The sequence below is a fragment of the Microchirus variegatus genome (genome assembly GCF_963457635.1).
Source record: "Microchirus variegatus genome assembly, chromosome: 11".
NCBI lineage: Eukaryota > Metazoa > Chordata > Actinopteri > Pleuronectiformes > Soleidae > Microchirus > Microchirus variegatus.
Genome location: NC_139812.1, coordinates 29321347 through 29341628, shown reverse-complemented (window position 1 = coordinate 29341628; position 20282 = coordinate 29321347).

Here is a 20282-nt window from a genome sequence, read left to right as displayed (position 1 = left end):
ACTACATAGTATAGTATGACGTACTACATAGTATAGTATGACGTACTACATAGTATAGTATGACGTTTTTGTCAAATTTTGGACCAAATTTTTTTCTCAAAAAACTGTCACATTTTGTACGAAATAGTTTAGTTTGACGTACTACATAGTATATTTTGACGTACTACATAGTATAGTATGACATTTTTGTCAAGTTTTGGACCCAAAAAAAGTTTTCCAAAAAAATTGTCAGATTTTGTACGACATAGTATAGTATGTCGTTTTTGTCAAATGTTGGACCAAATTTTTTTTTCAAAAAATTGTCTGATTTTGGACGACATAGTTTAGTTTGACGTACTACATAGTATAGTATGATGTACTACATAGTATAGTATGTCGTTTTTGTCAAATTTTGGACCAAATGTTTTTTTTTTTAAATGGTCACATTTTGGACGACATAGTATAGTATGACATACTACATAGTATAGTATGACGTACTACATAGTATAGTATGACATACTACATAGTATAGTATGACGTACTACATAGTATAGTATGATGTTTTTGTCAAATTTTGGACCAAATTTTTTTCTCAAAAAACTGTCACATTTTGTACGAAATAGTTTAGTTTGACGTACTACATAGTATATTTTGACGTACTACATAGTATAGTATGACATACTACATAGTATAGTATGACGTTATTGTCAAGTTTTGGACCAAATTTTTTTTTCAAAAAATTGTCAGATTTTGGACGACATAGTTTAGTTTGACGTACTACATAGTATAGTATGACATTTTTGTCAAGTTTTGGACCAAAAAAAAGTTTTTCAAAAAAATTGTCAGATTTTGGACGACATAGTATAGTATGTTGTTTTTGTCAAATTTTGGACCAAATGTTTTTTTTTAAAAATTGTCACATTTTGGACGACATAGTATAGTATGACGTACTACATAGTATAGTATGACATACTACATAGTATAGTATGACGTTATTGTCAAGTTTTGGACCAAATCTTTTTTTCAAAAAACTGTCACATTTTGGACGAAATAGTTTAGTTTGACGTACTACATCGTATATTATGACGTACTACATAGTATAGTATGACGTTATTGTCAAGTTTTGGACCAAAAAAAAGTTTTTCAAAAAAATTGTCCGATTTTGGACGACATAGTACAGTATGTCGTTTTTGTCAAATTTTGGACCAAATGTTTTTTTCAAAAAATTGTCCGATTTTGGACGACATAGTTTAGTTTGACGTACTACATAGTATAGTATGACGTTTTTGTCAAGTTTTGGACCAGAAAATTTTTTTTCAAAAAAATTGTCAGATTTTGGACGACATAGTATAGTATGTTGTTTTGTCAAATTTTGGACCAAAATGTTTTTTTTCAAAAAATTGTCAGATTTTGGACGACATAGTTTGGTTTGACGTACTACATAGTATAGTATGACGTACTACATAGTATAGTATGACGTACTACATAGTATAGTATGACGTTTTTGTCAAGTTTTGGACCAAAAAAAAGTTTTTCAAAAAAATTGTCAGATTTTGGACGACATAGTATAGTATGTTGTTTTTGTCAAATTTTGGACCAAATGGTTTTTTTTAAAAATTGTCACATTTTGGACGACATAGTATAGTATGACGTACTACATAGTATAGTATGACATACTACATAGTATAGTATGACATACTACATAGTATAGTATGACGTTATTGTCAAGTTTTGGACCAAAAAAATGTTTTCTCAAAATAATTGGCAGATTTTGGACGACATAGTAGAGTATGTTGTTTTTGTCAAATTTTGGACCAAATGTTTTTTTCAAAAAATGGTCACATTTTGGACGAGATAGTATAGTATGACGTACTACATAGTATAGTATGACCTACTACATAGTATAGTATGACGTTATTGTCAAGTTTTGGACCAAAAAAAAGTTTTTCAAAAAAATTGTCAGATTTTGGACGACATAGTATAGTATGTTGTTTTTGTCAAATTTTGGACCAAATGTTTTTTTTAAAAAATTGTCACATTTTGGACGACATAGTATAGTATGACGTACTACATAGTATAGTATGACATACTACATAGTATAGTATGACGTTATTGTCAAGTTTTGGACCAAAAAAAAGTTTTTCAAAAAAATTGTCAGATTTTGGACGACATAGTATAGTATGTTGTTTTTGTCAAATTTTGGACCAAATGTTTTTTTTTAAAAATGGTCACATTTTGGACGACATAGTATAGTATGACGTACTACATAGTATAGTATGACGTACTACATAGTATAGTATGACATACTACATAGTATAGTATGACGTTATTGTCAAGTTTTGGACCAAAAAAATGTTTTCTCAAAATAATTGTCAGATTTTGGACGACATAGTAGAGTATGTTGTTTTTGTCAAATTTTGGACCAAATGTTTTTTTCAAAAAATGGTCACATTTTGGACGAGATAGTATAGTATGACGTACTACATAGTATAGTATGACGTACTACATAGTATAGTATGACATACTACATAGTATAGTATGACATACTACATAGTATAGTATGACGTTATTGTCAAGTTTTGGACCAAAAAAAAGTTTTTCAAAAAAATTGTCAGATTTTGGACGACATAGTATAGTATGTTGTTTTTGTCAAATTTTGGACCAAATGTTTTTTTTAAAAAATTGTCACATTTTGGACGACATAGTATAGTATGACGTACTACATAGTATAGTATGACATACTACATAGTATAGTATGACATACTACATAGTATAGTATGACGTTTTTGTCAAGTTTTGGACCAGAAAAAAGTTTTTCAAAAAAATTGTCAGATCTTGGACGACATAGTATAGTATGTTGTTTTTGTCAAATTTTGGACCAAAATGTTTTTTTTCAAAAAATTGTCCGATTTTGGACGACATAGTTTAGTTTGACGTACTACATAGTATAGTATGACGTACTACATAGTATAGTATGACGTTATTGTCAAGTTTTGGACCAAAAAAAAGTTTTTCAAAAAAATTGTCAGATTTTGGACGACATAGTATAGTATGTTGTTTTTGTAAAATTTTGGACCAAATTTTTTTTTTTTTAAATTGTCACATTTTGGACGACATAGTATAGTATGACGTACTACATAGTATAGTATGACATACTACATAGTATAGTATGACATACTACATAGTATAGTATGACGTTATTGTCAAGTTTTGGACCAAATCTTTTTTTTCAAAAAATTGTCCGATTTTGGACGACATAGTTAAGTTTGACGTACTACATAGTATAGTATGACGTACTACATAGTATAGTATGACGTTATTGTCAAGTTTTGGACCAAAAAAAAGTTTTCAAAAAAATTGTCAGATTTTGGACGACATAGTATCGTATGTCGTTTTTGTCAAATTTTGGACCAAAGTTTTTTTTTCAAAAAATTGTCCGATTTTGGACGACATAGTTTAGTTTGACGTACTACATAGTATAGTATGACGTACTACATAGTATAGTATGACGTTATTGTCAAGTTTTGGACCAAATCTTTTTTTTCAAAAAATTGTCCGATTTTGGACGACATAGTTAAGTTTGACGTACTACATAGTATAGTATGACGTACTACATAGTATAGTATGACGTTATTGTCAAGTTTTGGACCAAAAAAAAGTTTTTCAAAAAAATTGTCAGATTTTGGACGACATAGTATCGTATGTCGTTTTTGTCAAATTTTGGACCAAAGTTTTTTTTTCAAAAAATTGTCCGATTTTGGACGACATAGTTTAGTTTGACGTACTACATAGTATAGTATGACGTACTACATAGTATAGTATGACGTTATTGTCAAGTTTTGGACCAAAAAAAAGTTTTTCAAAAAAATTGTCAGATTTTGGACGACATAGTATAGTATGTTGTTTTTGTCAAATTTTGGACCAAATGTTTTTTTTTTAAAAAGGTCACATTTTGGACGACATAGTATAGTATGACGTACTACATAGTATAGTATGACGTTTTTGTCAAGTTTTGGACCAAAAAAAAGTTTTTCAAAAAAATTGTCAGATTTTGGACGACATAGTATAGTATGTTGTTTTTGTCAAATTTTGGACCAAATTTTTTTTTTAAAAAATTGTCACATTTTGGACGACATAGTATAGTATGACGTACTACATAGTATAGTATGACATACTACATAGTATAGTATGACATACTACATAGTATAGTATGACGTACTACATAGTATAGTATGACGTTATTGTCAAGTTTTGGACCAAAAAAAAGTTTTTCAAAAAAATTGTCAGATTTTGGACGACATAGTATCGTATGTCGTTTTTGTCAAATTTTGGACCAAAGTTTTTTTTTCAAAAAATTGTCCGATTTTGGACGGCATAGTTTAGTTTGACGTACTACATAGTATAGTATGACATACTACATAGTATAGTATGACGTTATTGTCAAGTTTTGGACCAAAAAAAAGTTTTTCAAAAAAATTGTCAGATTTTGGACGACATAGTATAGTATGTTGTTTTTGTCAAATTTTGGACCAAATGTTTTTTTTTTAAAAAGGTCACATTTTGGACGACATAGTATAGTATGACGTACTACATAGTATAGTATGACGTTTTTGTCAAGTTTTGGACCAAAAAAAAGTTTTTCAAAAAAATTGTCAGATTTTGGACGACATAGTATAGTATGTCGTTTTTGTCAAATTTTGGACCAAATGTTTTTTTCAAAAAACTGTCACATTTTGGACGAAATAGTTTAGTTTGACGTACTACATAGTATATTATGACGTACTACATAGTATAGTATGACGTTACTGTCAAGTTTTGGACCAAAAAAAAGTTTTTCAAAAAAATTGTCCGATTTTGGACGACATAGTATAGTATGACGTTATTGTCAAGTTTTGGACCAAATCTTTTTTTTCAAAAAATTGTCCGATTTTGGACGACATAGTTAAGTTTGACGTACTACATAGTATAGTATGACGTACTACATAGTATAGTATGACGTTATTGTCAAGTTTTGGACCAAAAAAAAGTTTTCAAAAAAATTGTCAGATTTTGGACGACATAGTATCGTATGTCGTTTTTGTCAAATTTTGGACCAAAGTTTTTTTTTCAAAAAATTGTCCGATTTTGGACGACATAGTTTAGTTTGACGTACTACATAGTATAGTATGACGTACTACATAGTATAGTATGACGTTATTGTCAAGTTTTGGACCAAATCTTTTTTTTCAAAAAATTGTCCGATTTTGGACGACATAGTTAAGTTTGACGTACTACATAGTATAGTATGACGTACTACATAGTATAGTATGACGTACTACATAGTATAGTATGACGTTATTGTCAAGTTTTGGACCAAAAAAAAGTTTTTCAAAAAAATTGTCAGATTTTGGACGACATAGTTTAGTTTGACGTACTACATAGTATAGTATGACGTACTACATAGTATAGTATGACGTTATTGTCAAGTTTTGGACCAAAAAAAAGTTTTTCAAAAAAATTGTCAGATTTTGGACGACATAGTATAGTATGTTGTTTTTGTCAAATTTTGGACCAAATGTTTTTTTTTTAAAAAGGTCACATTTTGGACGACATAGTATAGTATGACGTACTACATAGTATAGTATGACGTTTTTGTCAAGTTTTGGACCAAAAAAAAGTTTTTCAAAAAAATTGTCAGATTTTGGACGACATAGTATAGTATGTTGTTTTTGTCAAATTTTGGACCAAATTTTTTTTTTAAAAAATTGTCACATTTTGGACGACATAGTATAGTATGACGTACTACATAGTATAGTATGACATACTACATAGTATAGTATGACATACTACATAGTATAGTATGACGTACTACATAGTATAGTATGACGTTATTGTCAAGTTTTGGACCAAAAAAAAGTTTTTCAAAAAAATTGTCAGATTTTGGACGACATAGTATCGTATGTCGTTTTTGTCAAATTTTGGACCAAAGTTTTTTTTTCAAAAAATTGTCCGATTTTGGACGGCATAGTTTAGTTTGACGTACTACATAGTATAGTATGACATACTACATAGTATAGTATGACGTTATTGTCAAGTTTTGGACCAAAAAAAAGTTTTTCAAAAAAATTGTCAGATTTTGGACGACATAGTATAGTATGTTGTTTTTGTCAAATTTTGGACCAAATGTTTTTTTTTTAAAAAGGTCACATTTTGGACGACATAGTATAGTATGACGTACTACATAGTATAGTATGACGTTTTTGTCAAGTTTTGGACCAAAAAAAAGTTTTTCAAAAAAATTGTCAGATTTTGGACGACATAGTATAGTATGTCGTTTTTGTCAAATTTTGGACCAAATGTTTTTTTCAAAAAACTGTCACATTTTGGACGAAATAGTTTAGTTTGACGTACTACATAGTATATTATGACGTACTACATAGTATAGTATGACGTTACTGTCAAGTTTTGGACCAAAAAAAAGTTTTTCAAAAAAATTGTCCGATTTTGGACGACATAGTATAGTATGTCGTTTTTGTCAAATTTTGGACCAAATTCTTTTTTACAAAAAATTGTCCGATTTTGGACGACATAGTATAGTATGACGTACTACATAGTATATTATGACGTACTACATAGTATAGTATGACGTTATTGTCAAGTTTTGGACCAAATCTTTTTTTTCAAAAAATTGTCCGATTTTGGACGACATAGTTTAGTTTGACGTACAACATAGTATAGTATGACGTACTACATAGTATAGTATGACGTTATTGTCAAGTTTTGGACCAAAAAAAAGTTTTTCAAAAAAATTGTCCGATTTTGGACGACATAGTTTAGTTTGACGTACAACATAGTATAGTATGACGTACTACATAGTATAGTATGACGTTATTGTCAAGTTTTGGACCAAATCTTTTTTTTCAAAAAATTGTCCGATTTTGGACGACATAGTTTAGTTTGACGTACTACATAGTATAGTATGACGTACTACATAGTATAGTATGACGTTATTGTCAAGTTTTGGACCAAAAAAAAGGTTTTCAAAAAAATTGTCAGATTTTGGACGACATAGTATAGTATGTTGTTTTTGTCAAATGTTGGACCAAATGTTTTTTTTTAAAAATGGTCACATTTTGGACGACATAGTATAGTATGACGTACTACATAGTATAGTATGACGTTTTTGTCAAGTTTTGGACCAAAAAAAAGTTTTTCAAAAAAATTGTCAGATTTTGGACGACATAGTATAGTATGTCGTTTTTGTCAAATTTTGGACCAAATGTTTTTTTCAAAAAACTGTCACATTTTGGACGAAATAATTTAGTTTGATATAAATTGACATACTACATAGTATATTATGACGTACTACATAGTATAGTATGACGTTACTGTCAAGATTTGGACCAAAAAAAAGTTTTTCCAAAAAATTGTCAGATTTTGGACGACATAGTATAGTATGTCGTTTTTGTCAAATTTTGGACCAAATTTTTTTTACAAAAAATTGTCCGATTTTGGACGACATAGTTTAGTTTGACGTACTACATAGTATAGTATGACGTACTACATAGTATAGTATGACGTTATTGTCAAGTTTTGGACCAAAAACATTTTTTTCAAAAAAATTGTCAGATTTTGGACGACATAGTATAGTATGTTGTTTTTGTCAAATTTTGGACCAAATGTTTTTTTTTAAAAATGGTCACATTTTGGACGACATAGTATAGTATGACGTACTACATAGTATAGTATGACGTACTACATAGTATAGTATGACGCTTTTGTCAAGTTTTGGACCAAAAAAAAGTTTTTCAAAAAAATTGTCAGATTTTGGACGACATAGTATAGTATGTCGTTTTTGTCAAATTTTGGACCAAATGTTTTTTTCAAAAAACTGTCACATTTTGGACGAAATAGTTTAGTTTGACGTACTACATAGTATATTATGACGTACTACATAGTATAGTATGACGTTTTTGTCAAGTTTTGGACCAAAAAAAAGTTTTTCAAAAAAAATTGTCCGATTTTGGACGACATAGTATAGTATGTCGTTTTAGTCAAATTTTGGACCAAATTTTTTTTTCAAAAAATTGTCCGATTTTGGATGACATAGTTTAGTTTGACGTACTACATAGTATAGTTTGACGTTATTGTCAAGTTTTGGACCAAAAAAAAGTTTTTCAAAAAAATTGTCCGATTTTGGACGACATAGTATAGTATGCCGTTTTTGTCAAATTTTGGACCAAATTCTTTTTTTACAAAAAATTGTCCGATTTTGGACGACATAGTATAGTATGCCGTTTTTGTCAAATTTTGGACCAAATTCTTTTTTTACAAAAAATTGTCCGATTGTGGACGACATAGTATAGTATGCCGTTTTTGTCAAATTTTGGACCAAATGTTTTTTTACAAAAAATTGTCCGATTTTGGACGACATAGTTTAGTTTGACGTACTACATAGTATAGTATGACGTACTACATAGTATAGTATGACGTTATTGTCAAGTTTTGGACCAAAAAAAAGTTTTTCAAAAAAATTGTCAGATTTTGGACGACATAGTATAGTATGTTGTTTTTGTCAAATTTTGGACCAAATGTTTTTTTTTTTAAATGGTCACATTTTGGACGACATAGTATAGTATGACGTACTACATAGTATAGTATGACGTTATTGTCAAGTTTTGGACCAAAAAAAAGTTTTTCAAAAAAATTGTCAGATTTTGGACGACATAGTATAGTATGTTGTTTTTGTCAAATTTTGGACCAAATGTTTTTTTTAAAAAATGGTCACATTTTGGACGACATAGTATAGTATGACGTACTACATAGTATAGTATGACGTACTACATAGTATAGTATGACATACTACATAGTATAGTATGACGTTATTGTCAAGTTTTGGACCAAATCTTTTTTTTTTCAAAAATTGTCCGATTTTGGACGACATAGTTTAGTTTGACGTACTACATAGTATAGTATGACGTACTACATAGTATAGTATGACGTTATTGTCAAGTTTTGGACCAAAAAAAAGTTTTTCAAAAAAATTGTCAGATTTTGGACGACATAGTATAGTATGTTGTTTTTGTCAAATGTTGGACCAAATGTTTTTTTTTAAAAATGGTCACATTTTGGACGACATAGTATAGTATGACGTACTACATAGTATAGTATGACGTACTACATAGTATAGTATGACGTTTTTGTCAAGTTTTGGACCAAAAAAAAGTTTTTCAAAAAAATTGTCAGATTTTGGACGACATAGTATAGTATGTCGTTTTTGTCAAATTTTGGACCAAATGTTTTTTTCAAAAAACTGTCACATTTTGGACGAAATAGTTTAGTTTGATATAAATTGACATACTACATAGTATATTATGACGTACTACATAGTATAGTATGACGTTACTGTCAAGATTTGGACCAAAAAAAAGTTTTTCCAAAAAATTCTCCGATTTTGGACGACATAGTATAGTATGTCGTTTTTGTCAAATTTTGGACCAAATTTTTTTTACAAAAAATTGTCCGATTTTGGACGACATAGTTTAGTTTGACGTACTACATAGTATAGTATGACGTACTACATAGTATAGTATGACGTTATTGTCAAGTTTTGGACCAAAAAAAGTTTTTCAAAAAAATTGTCAGATTTTTGACGACATAGTATAGTATGTTGTTTTTGTCAAATTTTGGACCAAATGTTTTTTTTTTTAAATGGTCACATTTTGGACGACATAGTATAGTATGACGTACTACATAGTATATTATGACGCTTTTGTCAAGTTTTGGACCAAAAAAAAGTTTTTCAAAAAAATTGTCAGATTTTGGACGACATAGTATAGTATGTCGTTTTTGTCAAATTTTGGACCAAATGTTTTTTTCAAAAAACTGTCACATTTTGGACGAAATAGTTTAGTTTGATATAAATTGACATACTACATAGTATATTATGACGTACTACATAGTATAGTATGACGTTACTGTCAAGATTTGGACCAAAAAAGTTTTTCCAAAAAATTGTCAGATTTTGGACGACATAGTATAGTATGTCGTTTTTGTCAAATTTTGGACCAAATTTTTTTTACAAAAAATTGTCCGATTTTGGACGACATAGTTTAGTTTGACGTACTACATAGTATAGTATGACGTACTACATAGTATAGTATGTCGTTTTTGTCAAATTTTGGACCAAATGTTTTTTTCAAAAAACTGTCACATTTTGGACGAAATAGTTTAGTTTGATATAAATTGACATACTACATAGTATATTATGACGTACTACATAGTATAGTATGACGTTACTGTCAAGATTTGGACCAAAAAAAAGTTTTTCCAAAAAATTCTCCGATTTTGGACGACATAGTATAGTATGTCGTTTTTGTCAAATTTTGGACCAAATTTTTTTTACAAAAAATTGTCCGATTTTGGACGACATAGTTTAGTTTGACGTACTACATAGTATAGTATGACGTACTACATAGTATAGTATGACGTTATTGTCAAGTTTTGGACCAAAAACATTTTTTTCAAAAAAATTGTCAGATTTTGGACGACATAGTATAGTATGTTGTTTTTGTCAAATTTTGGACCAAATGTTTTTTTTTAAAAATGGTCACATTTTGGACGACATAGTATAGTATGACGTACTACATAGTATAGTATGACGTACTACATAGTATAGTATGACGCTTTTGTCAAGTTTTGGACCAAAAAAAAGTTTTTCAAAAAAATTGTCAGATTTTGGACGACATAGTATAGTATGTCGTTTTTGTCAAATTTTGGACCAAATGTTTTTTTCAAAAAACTGTCACATTTTGGACGAAATAGTTTAGTTTGACGTACTACATAGTATATTATGACGTACTACATAGTATAGTATGACGTTTTTGTCAAGTTTTGGACCAAAAAAAAGTTTTTCAAAAAAAATTGTCCGATTTTGGACGACATAGTATAGTATGTCGTTTTAGTCAAATTTTGGACCAAATTTTTTTTTCAAAAAATTGTCCGATTTTGGATGACATAGTTTAGTTTGACGTACTACATAGTATAGTTTGACGTTATTGTCAAGTTTTGGACCAAAAAAAAGTTTTTCAAAAAAATTGTCCGATTTTGGACGACATAGTATAGTATGCCGTTTTTGTCAAATTTTGGACCAAATTCTTTTTTTACAAAAAATTGTCCGATTTTGGACGACATAGTATAGTATGCCGTTTTTGTCAAATTTTGGACCAAATTCTTTTTTTACAAAAAATTGTCCGATTGTGGACGACATAGTATAGTATGCCGTTTTTGTCAAATTTTGGACCAAATGTTTTTTTACAAAAAATTGTCCGATTTTGGACGACATAGTTTAGTTTGACGTACTACATAGTATAGTATGACGTACTACATAGTATAGTATGACGTTATTGTCAAGTTTTGGACCAAAAAAAAGTTTTTCAAAAAAATTGTCAGATTTTGGACGACATAGTATAGTATGTTGTTTTTGTCAAATTTTGGACCAAATGTTTTTTTTTTTAAATGGTCACATTTTGGACGACATAGTATAGTATGACGTACTACATAGTATAGTATGACGTTATTGTCAAGTTTTGGACCAAAAAAAAGTTTTTCAAAAAAATTGTCAGATTTTGGACGACATAGTATAGTATGTTGTTTTTGTCAAATTTTGGACCAAATGTTTTTTTTAAAAAATGGTCACATTTTGGACGACATAGTATAGTATGACGTACTACATAGTATAGTATGACGTACTACATAGTATAGTATGACATACTACATAGTATAGTATGACGTTATTGTCAAGTTTTGGACCAAATCTTTTTTTTTTCAAAAATTGTCCGATTTTGGACGACATAGTTTAGTTTGACGTACTACATAGTATAGTATGACGTACTACATAGTATAGTATGACGTTATTGTCAAGTTTTGGACCAAAAAAAAGTTTTTCAAAAAAATTGTCAGATTTTGGACGACATAGTATAGTATGTTGTTTTTGTCAAATGTTGGACCAAATGTTTTTTTTTAAAAATGGTCACATTTTGGACGACATAGTATAGTATGACGTACTACATAGTATAGTATGACGTACTACATAGTATAGTATGACGTTTTTGTCAAGTTTTGGACCAAAAAAAAGTTTTTCAAAAAAATTGTCAGATTTTGGACGACATAGTATAGTATGTCGTTTTTGTCAAATTTTGGACCAAATGTTTTTTTCAAAAAACTGTCACATTTTGGACGAAATAGTTTAGTTTGATATAAATTGACATACTACATAGTATATTATGACGTACTACATAGTATAGTATGACGTTACTGTCAAGATTTGGACCAAAAAAAAGTTTTTCCAAAAAATTCTCCGATTTTGGACGACATAGTATAGTATGTCGTTTTTGTCAAATTTTGGACCAAATTTTTTTTACAAAAAATTGTCCGATTTTGGACGACATAGTTTAGTTTGACGTACTACATAGTATAGTATGACGTACTACATAGTATAGTATGACGTTATTGTCAAGTTTTGGACCAAAAAAAGTTTTTCAAAAAAATTGTCAGATTTTTGACGACATAGTATAGTATGTTGTTTTTGTCAAATTTTGGACCAAATGTTTTTTTTTTTAAATGGTCACATTTTGGACGACATAGTATAGTATGACGTACTACATAGTATATTATGACGCTTTTGTCAAGTTTTGGACCAAAAAAAAGTTTTTCAAAAAAATTGTCAGATTTTGGACGACATAGTATAGTATGTCGTTTTTGTCAAATTTTGGACCAAATGTTTTTTTCAAAAAACTGTCACATTTTGGACGAAATAGTTTAGTTTGATATAAATTGACATACTACATAGTATATTATGACGTACTACATAGTATAGTATGACGTTACTGTCAAGATTTGGACCAAAAAAGTTTTTCCAAAAAATTGTCAGATTTTGGACGACATAGTATAGTATGTCGTTTTTGTCAAATTTTGGACCAAATTTTTTTTACAAAAAATTGTCCGATTTTGGACGACATAGTTTAGTTTGACGTACTACATAGTATAGTATGACGTACTACATAGTATAGTATGACGTTATTGTCAAGTTTTGGACCAAAAACATTTTTTTCAAAAAAATTGTCAGATTTTGGACGACATAGTATAGTATGTTGTTTTTGTCAAATTTTGGACCAAATGTTTTTTTTTAAAAATGGTCACATTTTGGACGACATAGTATAGTATGACGTACTACATAGTATAGTATGACGTACTACATAGTATAGTATGACGCTTTTGTCAAGTTTTGGACCAAAAAAAAGTTTTTCAAAAAAATTGTCAGATTTTGGACGACATAGTATAGTATGTCGTTTTTGTCAAATTTTGGACCAAATGTTTTTTTCAAAAAACTGTCACATTTTGGACGAAATAGTTTAGTTTGACGTACTACATAGTATATTATGACGTACTACATAGTATAGTATGACGTTTTTGTCAAGTTTTGGACCAAAAAAAAGTTTTTCAAAAAAAATTGTCCGATTTTGGACGACATAGTATAGTATGTCGTTTTAGTCAAATTTTGGACCAAATTTTTTTTTCAAAAAATTGTCCGATTTTGGATGACATAGTTTAGTTTGACGTACTACATAGTATAGTATGACGTTATTGTCAAGTTTTGGACCAAAAAAAAGTTTTTCAAAAAAATTGTCCGATTTTGGACGACATAGTATAGTATGCCGTTTTTGTCAAATTTTGGACCAAATTCTTTTTTTACAAAAAATTGTCCGATTGTGGACGACATAGTATAGTGTGCCGTTTTTGTCAAATTTTGGACCAAATGTTTTTTTACAAAAAATTGTCCGATTTTGGACGACATAGTTTAGTTTGACGTACTACATAGTATAGTATGACGTACTACATAGTATAGTATGACGTTATTGTCAAGTTTTGGACCAAAAAAAAGTTTTTCAAAAAAATTGTCAGATTTTGGACGACATAGTATAGTATGTTGTTTTTGTCAAATTTTGGACCAAATGTTTTTTTTTTTAAATGGTCACATTTTGGACGACATAGTATAGTATGACGTACTACATAGTATAGTATGACGTTATTGTCAAGTTTTGGACCAAAAAAAAGTTTTTCAAAAAAATTGTCAGATTTTGGACGACATAGTATAGTATGTTGTTTTTGTCAAATTTTGGACCAAATGTTTTTTTTAAAAAATGGTCACATTTTGGACGACATAGTATAGTATGACGTACTACATAGTATAGTATGACGTACTACATAGTATAGTATGACATACTACATAGTATAGTATGACGTTATTGTCAAGTTTTGGACCAAAAAAAGTTTTTCAAAAAAATTGTCACATTTTGGACGACATAGTATAGTATGACGTACTACATAGTATATTATGACGCTTTTGTCAAGTTTTGGACCAAAAAAAAGTTTTTCAAAAAAATTGTCAGATTTTGGACGACATAGTATAGTATGTCGTTTTTGTCAAATTTTGGACCAAATGTTTTTTTCAAAAAACTGTCACATTTTGGACGAAATAGTTTAGTTTGATGTACTACATAGTATATTATGACGTACTACATAGTATAGTATGACGTTTTTGTCAAGTTTTGGACCAAAAAAAAGTTTTTCAAAAAAAATTGTCCGATTTTGGACGACATAGTATAGTATGTCGTTTTTGTCAAATTTTGGACCAAATTTTTTTTTCAAAAAATTGTCCGATTTTGGACAACATAGTTTAGTTTGACGTACTACATAGTATAGTATGACGTTATTGTCAAGTTTTGGACCAAAAAAATGTTTTTCAAAAAAATTGTCCGATTTTGGACGATATAGTATAGTATGTCATTTTTGTCAAATTTTGGACCAATTTGTTTTTTTCAAAAAATTGTCCGATTTTGAACGACATAGTTAAGTTTGACGTACTACATAGTCTAGTATGATGTTTTTGTCAAGTTTTGGACCAAAAAAAGTTTTTCAAAAACATTGTCCGATTTTGGACGACATAGTATAGTATGTCGTTTTTGTCAAATTTTGGACCAAATGTTTTTTTTTCAAAAAATTGTCCGATTTTGGACAACATAGTTTAGTTTGACGTAGTATAGTATGACGTTATTGTCCAGTTTTGGACCAAAAAAATGTTTTTCAAAAAAATTGTCCGATTTTGGACGATATAGTATAGTATGTCGTTTTTGTCAAATTTTGGACCAAATTTTTTTTTCAAAAAATTGTCAGATTTTGGACGACATAGTATAGTATGATGTACTACATAGTATAGTATGACGTTTTTGTCAATTTTTGGACCAAACAAAATTTTTTAACAAAATCGTCAAGTTTTTGACGACATCGTATCCATGTTTTTGTCAAATTTTAGAACAAAAAAGTTGTTCGAAAAAATAGTACAAAAATTGGACAAATACTTTTTGACTGTACTTAAGTAGAATTTTCACATATCTGTACTTTACTTTGTTATTTATATTTCTGACATTTTTTACTTTACTCCGACACATTTCCCTTCATCTTCGTTACAAGTTGGTGACGTAATGTCTGTTTGTTGTCACTCGCTCAGCTGTTAGCCGCTCAGCTGTTAGCCGCTCAGCTGTTAGCCGCTCAGCTGTTAGCCGCTCAGCTGTTAGCCGCTCAGCTGTTAGCCGCTCAGCTGTTAGCCAAGTGGACTTAAACACAGAGCGGTTGCTCACCGTGTCCTACAGTGAGGCTCTGGTCTCCGGGTTTCTGTTGGACGCGATCTGGACGCCTGAGGTTGAGAGTTCAAATCCCACAATGAGGTGAATTTGTGTACGACTTATTCAACGATGACTTTTTGTTCACATCTTACTCTAAACTGACTCAGCTGCTCCATGATGTTCAACACACACTGAAAACACAGACCCTGGATCAAGAGGTCGTGTTTTATCCATGAGGTCAATGATGCTCGTCATCTCTGAATGATGAAGTAAAAACTTATTTAAGAACATGGACGACAGATGTCTGAGGAATAAAAGAAACACAATCAAATATAAATATAAATATATACACAATCAAATATAAATGTAAACACTGAACAGTGTAAGTAACATAATAGCACGACTTAATCCCTTATCCTAGTTTCATACAACAGGCCTCTGATGTCACTTCCTCCTCTCAGCTCACTAACAATCCTCGGAAATGACACACACACACACACACACACACAGTGGAAAAGTCCCGTCTCTGAACAGGAAAAGTCAACTTTCCTCCTTTAAACTGTGTGAGTGAAGTGAAGCATGATGGGATTATGACATCAACACTTTACAGTTCACACAGCAAACACTAGGTGTCAGTAAAGAGAACACAATACATTTGAAGGCGCCATCTGTAACAATGTGGCCAAGAACTGTTACTGCACTCAAAATCAAAACACTGCAGTGAGTCGTAGCCTCACACTCGGGTTGCCAGAGCGGTTGCCATTTAACTCCGTCAGTGACAAGTTTTATCATAAATGAGTGGATTTAAGACACAACTCTGTTTTCTCAGTGAAGTAAAGATGTAAAATAAATAATAAGTATAATAATGATGGCAATGTTGACTAGGGATGGATTTATCAGCTGGAATAACTTTATGATATTTGACACAACTGTAATATATTTATGCTTTATACAATAATGTTGATACTGCCCAGAATCGAACCTACAACCTTTCTGACACAAGTCCACCTATTTAACCACTCAAGTAGGTGTGTGTGTGTGTGTGTGTGTGTGTGTGTGTGTGTGTTCTTGTACTTGCGGCATTCTGAGGACCAGTGAGGGTTTTTAACCAACAAAGTGAGGTCATTTTTATGAAGTGAGGAGATTTTGGCCGGTCCTCACTTTGTTTTCATTGAAATCACTTCCTTAGGTTGCTATAACATGCTATACTCAATTTCTTTTTGGACCAAAAATTTTGGGTCAAAATTTGGTCGATATAGTATAGTATGACGTTTTTTTCAAATTTTGGGTCAAATTCTTTTTTTTCAAATTTTTGAACGACAGTATAGTATGATGGTTTTGTCAAATTTTGGACCAAAATTTTTTTGTCAAAGATTTTTTCAAATTTTGGACGACATAGTATAGTATGATGGTTTTGTGAAATTTTAGACCAAAAATTTTTGGCCCAATTTTTTTTTTTAAATTTTGGACGACAGTGTAGTATGAGTTTTTGGTCCAAAATTTGAACTAAACTTTTTTTGTCAAATATTTTTTCAAATTTTGGCGGACATAGTATGACGTTTTTGTAAAATTTTGGCCGAAAAATTTTTGGTCACATTTTTTTTTTCAAATTTTGGACGACAGTGTAGTATGACGTTTTTGTCAAATTTTGGACCAAAAATGTTTTGTCAAAGATTTTTTCAAATTTTGGACGACATAGTATAGTATGATGGTTTTGTCAAATTTTGGACGAAAAATTTTTGGTCAAATTTCTTTTTTCAAATTTTGGACGACATAGTGTAGTATGAGTTTTTTGTCAAATTTTGGACCAAAAATTTTTGGTCAAAATGTTTTTTTTAAATTTTTGACGACATAGTGTAGTATGAGTTTTTGGTCAAATTTTGGACCAAACATTTTTGGTCAAAAATTTTTTTTAAATTTTGGACGACATAGTGTAGTATGAGTTTTTGGTCCAAAATTTGAACTAAACTTTTTTTGTCAAATATTTTTTCAAATTTTGGAGGACATAGTATGACGTTTTTGTAAAATTTTGGCCGAAAAATTTTTGGTCACATTTTTTTTTTCCAATTTTGGACGACAGTGTAGTATGACTTTTTTGTCAAATTTTGGACCAAAAATTTTTTGTCAAAGATTTTTTCAAATTTTGGACGACATAGTATAGTATGATGGTTTTGTCAAATTTTGGACGAAATATTTTTGGTCAAATTTTCTTTTTTCAAATTTTGGACGACAGTGTAGTATGAGTATTTGGTCCAAAATTTGAACTAAACTTTTTTTGTCAAATATTTTTTCAAATTTTGGAGGACATAGTATGACGTTTTTGTCAAATTTTGGACCAAACATTTTGGGTCAATTTTTTTTAAAGATTTTGGACGACATAGTATAGTATGATGTTTTTGACAAATTTTGGATCCAAAATTTTGGGTAATTTTTTTTTTTCAAATTTTGAACGACATAATATTGTATGATGGTTTTGTGAAATTTTAGACCAAAAATTTTTGGCCCAATTTTTTTTTTCAAATTTTGGAGGACATAGTATGACGTTTTTGTCAAATTTTGGACCAAACATTTTGGGTCAATTTTTTTTAAAGATTTTGGACGACATAGTATAGTATGACGTTTTTGACAAATTTTGGATCCAAAATTTAGGGTAATTTTTTTTTTTCAAATTTTGAACGACATAATATTGTATGATGGTTTTGTGAAATTTTAGACCAAAAATTTTTGGCCCAATTTTTTTTTTTAAGTTTGGACGACATTGTGTAGTATGAGTTTTTTGTCAAATTTTGGACCAAAAATTTTTGGTCAAAATTTTTTTTTAAATTTTGGACGACATAGTGTAGTATGAGTTTTTGGTCCAAAATTTGAACTAAACTTTTTTTGTCAAATATTTTTTCAAATTTTGGAGGACATAGTATGACGTTTTTGTCAAATTTTGGACCAAACATTTTGGGTCAATTTTTTTTAAAGATTTTGGACGACAAAGTATAGTATGACGTTTTTGACAAATTTTGGATCCAAAATTTTGGGTAATTTTTTTTTTTCAAATTTTGAACGACATAATATTGTATGATGGTTTTGTGAAATTTTAGACCAAAAATTTTTGGCCCAATTTTTTTTTTTAAATTTTGGACGACATAGTGTAGTATGAGTTTTTGGTCCAGGGTTTTTGACAAATTTTGGATCCAAAATTTTGGGTAATTTTTTTTTTTCAAATTTTGAACGACATAATATTGTATGATGGTTTTGTGAAATTTTAGACCAAAAATTTTTGGCCCAATTTTTTTTTTTTAAGTTTGGACGACACTGTGTAGTATGAGTTTTTTGTCAAATTTTGGACCAAAAATTTTTGGTCAAATTTTTTTTTTAAATTTTGGACGACATAGTGTAGTATGAGTTTTTGGTCCAAAATTTGAACTAAACTTTTTTTGTCAAATATTTTTTCAAATTTTGGAGGACATAGTATGACGTTTTTGTCAAATTTTGGACCAAACATTTTGGGTCAATTTTTTTTAAAGATTTTGGACGACATAGTATAGTATGATGTTTTTGACAAATTTTGGATCCAAAATTTTGGGTAATTTTTTTTTTTCAAATTTTGAACGACATAATATTGTATGATGGTTTTGTGAAATTTTAGACCAAAAATTTTTGGCCCAATTTTTTTTTTCAAATTTTGGAGGACATAGTATGACGTTTTTGTCAAATTTTGGACCAAACATTTTGGGTCAATTTTTTTTAAAGATTTTGGATGACATAGTATAGTATGACGTTTTTGACAAATTTTGGATCCAAAATTTTGGGTAATTTTTTTTTTTCAAATTTTGAATGACATAATATTGTATGATGGTTTTGTGAAATTTTAGACCAAAAATTTTTGGCCCAATTTTTTTTTTTTAAGTTTGGACGACATTGTGTAGTATGAGTTTTTGGTCCAAAATTTGAACTAAACTTTTTTTGTCAAATATTTTTTCAAATTTTGGAGGACATAGTATGACGTTTTTGTAAAATTTTGGACGAAAAAATTTTGGTCAAATTTCTTTTTTCAAATTTTGGACGACATAGTGTAGTATGAGTTTTTTGTCAAATTTTGGACCAAAAATTTTTGGTCAAAATGTTTTTTTTAAGATTTTGGACGACATAGTATAGTATGACGTTTTTGACAAATTTTGGATCCAAAATTTTGGGTAATTTTTTTTTTTCAAATTTTGAACGACATAATATTGTATGATGGTTTTGTGAAATTTTAGACCAAAAATTTTTGGCCCAATTTTTTTTTTTTAATTTTGGACGACAGTGTAGTATGAGTTTTTGGTCCAAAATTTGAACTAAACTTTTTTTGTCAAATATTTTTTCAAATTTTGGAGGACATAGTATGACGTTTTTGTCAAATTTTGGACCAAACATTTTGGGTCAATTTTTTTTAAAGATTTTGGACGACATAGTATAGTATGACGTTTTTGACAAATTTTGGGTAATTTTTTTTTTTCAAATTTTGAACGACATAATATTGTATGATGGTTTTGTGAAATTTTAGACCAAAAATTTTGGCCCAATTTTTTTTTTTTAATTTTGGACGACATAGTGTAGTATGAGTTTTTTGTCAAATTTTGGACCAAACATTTTTGGTCAAAATTTTTT